This window comes from Trachypithecus francoisi, unplaced genomic scaffold (genome assembly GCF_009764315.1).
Source record: "Trachypithecus francoisi isolate TF-2019V2 unplaced genomic scaffold, Tfra_2.0 Lachesis_group1, whole genome shotgun sequence".
NCBI lineage: Eukaryota > Metazoa > Chordata > Mammalia > Primates > Cercopithecidae > Trachypithecus > Trachypithecus francoisi.
Genome location: NW_022681454.1, coordinates 49,860,394 through 49,867,927, shown reverse-complemented (window position 1 = coordinate 49,867,927; position 7,534 = coordinate 49,860,394). Strand labels below are relative to the sequence as shown.

Here is a 7,534-nt window from a genome sequence, read left to right as displayed (position 1 = left end):
TAAGCAACTTCAGCAAAGTCTCAGGATACAAAATCAATGTACAAAAATCACAAGCATTCCTATACACAAATAACAGACAAACAGAGAGCCAAATCATGAGTGAACTACCATTCACAATTGCTACAAAGAGAATAATATTCCTAGGAATCCAACTTACAAGGGATGTGAAACACTTCTTCAAGGAGAACTACAAGCCACTGCTCAATGAAATAAAGGAGGACACAAACAAATGGAAGAACATTCCATGCTCATGGATAGGAAGAATCAATATTGTGAAAATGGCCATACTGCCCAAGGTAATTTATAGATTCAGTGCCATCTCCATCAAGCTACCAATGACTTTCTTCACAGAATTGGAAAAAAAACAACTTTAAAGTTCATATGGAACCAAAAAAGAGCCTGCATTGCCAAGACAATCCTAAGCAAAAAGAACAAAGCTGGAGGCATCACGCTACCTGACTTCAAACTATACTACAAGGCTATGGTAACCAAAACAGCATGGTACTGGTAGCAAAACAGAGATATAGACCAATGGAACAGAACAGAGGCCTCAGAAATAACACCACACATCTACAACCATCTGATCTTTGATAAACCTGACAAAAACAAGAAATGGGGAAAGGGTTCCCTATTTAACAAATGGTGCTGGGAAAACTGGCTAGCCATATGTAGAAAGCTGAAACTGGATCCCTTCCTTACACCTTATACAAAAATTTATTCAAGATGGATTAAAGACTTAAATGTTAGACCTAAAACCATAAAAACCCTAGAAGAAAACCTAGGCAATACCATTCAGGACATAGACATGGGCAAGGACTTCATGACTAAAACACCAAAAGCAATGGCAACAAAAGCCAAAATAGACAAATGGGATCTAATTCAACTAAAGAGCTTCTGCACAGCAAAAGAAATTACCATCAGAGTGAACAGGCAGCCTATAGAATGGGAGAAAATTTTTGCAATCTATCCATCTGACAAAGGGCAAATATCCAGAATCTACAAAGAACTTACACAAATTTACAAGAAAATAAAACAAACAATTCCATCAAAAAGTGGGCAAAGGATATGAACAGACACTTCACAAAAGAAGACATTTATGCAGCCAACAGACACATGAAAAAATGCTCATCACCACTGGCCATCAGAGAAATGCAAATCAAAACTACAATGAGATACCATCTTATACCAGTTAGAATGGCAATCATTAAAAAGTCAGAAACAACAGATGCTGGAGAGGACGTGGAGAAATGGAAACACTTTTACACTGTTGGTGGGAGTGTAAACTAGTTCAACCATTGTGGAAGACAGTGTGGCGATTCCTCAAGGATCTAGAACTAAAAATACCATTTGACCCAGTGATCCCGTTACTGGGTATATACCCAAAGGATTATAAATCATGCTAATATAAAGACATATGCACAAGTATGCTTATTGCGGCACTATTCACAATAGCAAAGACTTGGAACCAACCCAAATGTCCATCAACAATAGACTGGATTAAGAAAACGTGGCACATATATGCCATGGAATACTATGCAGTCATAAAAAAGGATGAATTCGTGTCCTTTGCCGGGACATGGATAAAGCTGGAAACCATCATTCTGAGCAAACTATCACAAGGACAGAAAACCAAACACTGCATGTTCTCACTCATAGGTGGGAATTGAACAATGAGAACACTTGGACACAGGGTGGGGAACATCACACACCGGGGCCTGTCATGGGTTGGGGGCCTGGGGGAGGGATAACATTAGGAGAAATACCTAATGTAAATGACCAGTTAATGGGTGCAGTAAATCAACATGGCACATGTATACCTATGTAACAAACCTGCACGTTGTGCACATGTACCCTAGAACTTCAAGTATAATTAACAAAAAAAAAGAAAGAGCAATAATTTTTTTTAAAGAAAAAAGCACTCCGTGGGCAGTGTTTGAAAGAAAGTCTAAAAGAGAGTTCCTCACCTCCTGTGCATTAAGTTTATCTATATACTTACCTGTTCCCTTTAATAACTGTAGTTTTTGCTGGTGTTTAAATATGCTAAGAACTACATCTCCCAGCGTGTGTGGCAGAGTGGTGGCCTCTGTGCACCGTCTGCACCCGTCAGAGGCGACAATGCAGTGGGCTGTGAGCACAGTGGCCTATCGGGGTTTTCTCCTGCAGGCATTCCCTCCTGTCTTGTGTCATCCGCTTAGTTGTGCACAGACCAAGATACATGGTGGCAACCCGATGAAGCTGACGCAGTCTAGTGGTTGGAGACACTGCGGAGCTAAGGCCAAACCAGAGGACACTGTTGCTGTTTACCGATGACTTCATTGTGACCAGCACTTCTGAGGGGCATCTATATGTGATATCCAACAATGGCTGCTGGAAAAAAGACTTGGCCTTCATGCAGGTCAAGGTCAGAGAACTTCAGAGGCAGGGCAGAGATGTGGGCCTGGAGGTGATAGATACTGCCCTGCTAGCCCTGCAAGGGCCCCCTGTGGCTCAGGTGCTATAGGCCGGCGCGGCAGCTGACCTGAGGAAACTGCCTTCATGACTAGTGCTGTGATGGAGGTGTTTGACATGTCTGGCCGCCACCTTATCCACTGTGGCTGCACAGGAGAGAATGGCATGGACATCTTGGTGCCAGCAGTGGGGGCAGTTCACTCGGCATCAGCTCTTCTGGAAAACCCAGAGGCGAAGCTGGCAGTGCTGGCAGCTTGTGCCTGGAGGCGGGCTTCTGGCTGTACGGGAGTGACACTGATGAACACACTACCCCTGTGGAGGGCAGCCTCAGTTGGACATTGGGGAAGTGCCACCAAGCTGCTCTCGACTTCCCTGGAGCCAAGGTCACTGGTCCCCAGCTGAAGGGCAAGTGCAGTGGAGGCATGTGGGGTTGATGTGTGAGGGGGCCCTGATGCAGGCACACAGTCCCACCTGAGCATTGAGGGTCCATGACTGGTACTGTGACCAGTGGCTGTCCCTTGCCCAACCTGAAGAAGAATGTGGCAATGGGTTACATGCCCTGCCAGTGGTCAGCCAGGGACAATGCTGCTGGTAGAGGTGCAGCAGAGACAGCAGATGGGCGCGGTCAGCAAGATGCCCTTTGCATCCATGAACTGCTCTATCCTCAGGTGAGGATGGCTCAGGGCAGGGCCATCCACTCCAGAAGTCTTGCCCTAGAGGGCATCCTACAAGGGCTTTCACAGGAAGCTGAGGCAGAACTCACTGGGGGTGGGCAGCTAAGGGGGAGGTTGGTTCTAGTGGTCTGGTTGGGGGGGGCCATACCACCTACTCTCCCCACCCAACCCATGCCACTCCAGCTCCAGGACCCCATTTCTGAGTGACAGACCAGCCCATTCAATGTCTTCTTTTGGTCCATGATCCCACTGACCCACTCTAGCCTGGTGGAGGGAAATGAGAAGCTCTGGTTCTGCCATCTCTCCCACTCTGCCAGGTGCCGGCTGTGGAACAAAGGCTTGCCTTTGTGGGGAGGATAAAATCTGCCCAACCTGCCTCACCTTGGTTATTCGCATTGCAAGGAGTCATTACCATGGGCAGTGGGCTCAGGCCACCCCTCCAGTTTGCTTTCCATAAATGCAAATTGTCCCTACTATGAGTGAGGAATGACTCCTGACTCGCAGGCATGCGCCACCACATGAACTGCCACACTCAGCCATAAAGTTATTTTTAACTCAGGTTTATTTACAAGGAAATGGAATCCCAGAGAATCCAGAGAGGCAGAGTCAAAGTGACTGCATTTAACCACCAAAGACAAGAAACGTAGGCATATTTACAATACAGGGCAGCAGGAACGTATTGCTAACCAGTTGCCTTAGCTCACAAAGATCTGTGGTGGTAATTGATCACAGTGTTCCTAGGAACAAAATGGATGGGTAGTCAAAAATGTAGCTTGCATCATTAGAGTGGAAAGTCACAGCCTTTTACCTAGTTTTCAGACTTAATAACTTTACAGATGCAGACAGAGGGCCTTGATTGAAGAATGTCTCTGGTGGTCCACCCTAATCAGAGCCATGCAGGCAGGAGAATTCTGGGACATGTAGTTCAGTCTAGCCAAGTCTAGCCAAGTTGACAATGATAAAGCCACCATTCCTAAGGAAGATGCAGAGCAGGGATTTGACCGTAGGTGGTCAGGAGTTGTAGGCTCCACTCTTAACTGTTACTCTATTTTACCTCCTTGGGGTACCCAGGTTGGTCTTGAATTCTTGGGCTCAAGTGATCCACTGCCTCTGCTTCTCAAAGTGCTGGGATTATAGGCATGAACCCCTTTGAGAAACAGAGGTGCCATAAAGTTATTTTTAACTCAGGTTTATTTACAAAGAAAATGTATCACAGACCTTATGTAGTTCTGGGCCACAAGGCTGCCTCAATGAGCTTTCCATCTATTGAGCTTATGGTAAATGTTCCACCATCTTCTAATTGGAATCTACACTAATGGCCAAATAATATGTAGACTCAAAAGTATGTATGCTTTACAAAAAAAATTACACTTACATTAACATACCTGATTCTATCCTGAAATGGAGCCAAAAGTCTCTGTAGTTTGTTTAATAGATTCAAAATAGTAGAGAGAAAATCTGAGCAAATCACCGTACTGTTTTGCTGTCTTCCCTCCCAAACAATGCAGCAGCTGAGTGGTGGCTGGACTGCCGGATTCTGGGGGTGCTGGTCTGCCTGGGATTTTCATAGTTTAGTGCAGAAACTCCCATGCCCTGGCAAACCAGGAGGTTTGGTCACCCTAGCTGGGGGATAAGCAGGCCTTACATGCCCACCTAGGAAGGTCTGCGTTTATCAGTATGGTAGCATCATGAACAAACAGGCACCAGGTACAGCTTCACAGAAGCCTCTTTTCTCAAAGAAGAAAAGACAAGATAATAAGCCCCCTAAAATGGCAGATTTGCCACTGGATCCAGTTGCCTTGTGCTTTCCTCATCACTCACACTGTGGTGGGCGTGAGCTGGAGTTCCAGGCCCTCCAGACCAGGGTTGAGGGTTTTTTCACCTCAACCTGCAAAAGAGACACCCACAGAGCTTTTCCAGTCTGCAGGTGCCTTAGTGCAGGAAGTTGTCTCCTGGTTCTTTTCCTGGAACATGCTGGAAGGTTGGTGTGCAGGTTGCACATGGTAAATCCAGTCCCACGTGCCTGTCTCCCTAAGCCTTTGGAGTCTCTCTTCCATATTGTGCCAGGAAAGCTCTCTAGTAAGTGCGCTCAAGTGAATGAATTTAGCCTGCTCTAGTGTTCTATTCCATTATTCTCGTTTGAACATCTTTAGGTTGCACTTCCACACATGTTCCCCAGGTCTCTGAAGATACACATTAGAAAAGTGTGGCAATTCTTTTGGCGTATAAACTATTTCTTCCTGGGTCATGGTGGGTCCCTGTCCTACTGGAACATGCTGAGATTTGGCAATAATCATGAGTCTAGTGGCAACACGGGGTGGTTGTGGTAGATTTAGAGCATCATGAGTAACTCCTTTTAAGGCATTTGTCTCCAGATGAGCTTATCACAGATATTTAAGCAGAGGAAGGCTAGTCTTCTACCGAGAGCAAGCTACTTCCACAGGAGAGGGAAGCTCAAAACTATACATTCAACTATTGTTGTAAGTCAGCAACCCACACTCTTAAATTGTATGTTTAATTTTTTAGCAGTACCAGCCCTCTGGCTGTGAGCAATAAAAGATTCTTTCAGGGCTATCCTCAAAGCTCTGTGGTCCTCTAACGATGACTTGAGCTGAGAGTTAAAGGATTTGGGCTTGTCATTTTTCTTTCTGTTAATACTCAAGTATGCTCAGAAAAGTCCGTCTCACAGCACATCATGCACTGCCGCAACAGTTAGTTGCAACTGCCATTTGGGCTCCTAAGACACTTGCTTCAGTTACAACTTCATTACAATTAGCCACAAGCGCTAGCTTGATGTGTGATGTCCCTGCACGCCACGGGTCACTAGCTTCCCATTTCCCATTGCTAAGGAGCTCAGTACTGTGCTGAACTCCAAGGACTGGGTCAACCCTCAGATCCCATCTCCACAGGTCTATCTCCTAGGACTACTCCCAGCACCATTTTGTGGCAGTTGGATTCTGTGCCAATCCAGAATTGGAGTATAATTTGAACAGGGAAAGTTTAATAAATAGAATTATTAACTAGAGGAGGGAAATAACTAAAAGGGGTAAGCAGAATGCTAAAGAATACTCTAGAGCTGAGAAAAGTACTTGAGGAAGAAGCAAACTTGGAAGGGATTCCTCTCGTCAAGCTGGAATTCCAGCTCTACTGGAGAAGGTGTGGCTGCAGTCCACTGGAGGGTGGACAAGTTTGCTGGGTTGACCCAGGCCAGAGCCAGTCTAAGTCACTGGACAGGCAGGTAATATTCTTCTAGGGAGTAGGGGGACAGAAGCTGGCCAGAAAACCACAGTTAGGACTAGCAAGTGGGAAACATGTCTCTGGAACGTACGTGGGAAGGTTGGCAAACCACTCCAAGGTGTAGGAGGGCTGAGGCTAGCGGATGGACCTGTGCAAGGATTGAGGGCATCAAGAACCCCTTTACTGATTGCTTGTCATGAGGCCTGGTGTTAGGAGGGCTGCAGCCAGGTGGTCACAGAGCTGGAGCTGCTGGCTTGCCAAGGGACTGTGCCCTCTCTGTTCACACTGGTGTGTTAGTTTGCTTGGTCTCCCACAACAGAGGACCACAGACTGGGGGGCTTCAACAACAGAAATGTATTTCCTCACAATCTGCAGCTAGAAATCTAAGATCAAGGTGTTGGCGGGGCTGGTTTCTTCTGGGGGCATCTTTCCTTGGCTTGTCTTCCCCCAGTGCCTTCATATGTTTCTTTTGTATGCGTCTGTGTCCTCATCTCCTCTTCTTGTAAGGACACGAGGCATATCAAATTAGGGCCCACACTAGTGACCTCATTTAACCTTAATCACTTCTTTAAAGACCCTATCTCCAAACACTAGTAGCATTCTGAGGTACTGCAGGTTAGGATGTCAACATGAATTTTGGGGGGACACAATTTAGCCTGTAACAGTCGGGGAGGAGCATTACTGGATGTCCCTGCCATATGTTGCATACAGCCAGGAGCAGAAGCAAGAAGCCAATGGAAGCACACCTGACCAGGAAGAAGCCCATTCCTCCTGCAAGTGTCCCTCCAGCATCCTCTACTGAAAAAGTCTGACACCCCGCTCACTGCAAAGGAGAAATTCTACAGTATTCAACTCCACTATTGCAGAGTAGATAATGAAGGACGGATTGAGAGCTAAGAGGCAATAAATTAATAACTAGCACACTGGTTCCTCAGCTTTCCCAGCATTTCCGTGAGTTTTCTAATGTCCTCTAGAGAAAATATGTGCCTAAACTGAGTGGTTTACAACTGAGAACACTGGCAAATTTGTAGTTTCCCACTTTTTTTCTTGACAGTAGTTGTGCATTATGGTACCTTCAAGTTGTCATTTTGGGAGGAATAAACAAATTTTCCCTGGAATTTTACTATTATGATAAGTATAAATTAAAATTATCTCCAGGCCGGGCGCGGTGGCTC

General features: G+C 45.8%; 1 pseudogene; it reads left to right on the top strand.

Moving 5' to 3' along the window:
* The first annotated feature begins 2,115 nt into the window (after window positions 1-2,115).
* Window positions 2,116-3,120, top strand: LOC117084894 (annotated as a pseudogene).
* The last annotated feature ends 4,414 nt before the right edge of the window (window positions 3,121-7,534 follow it).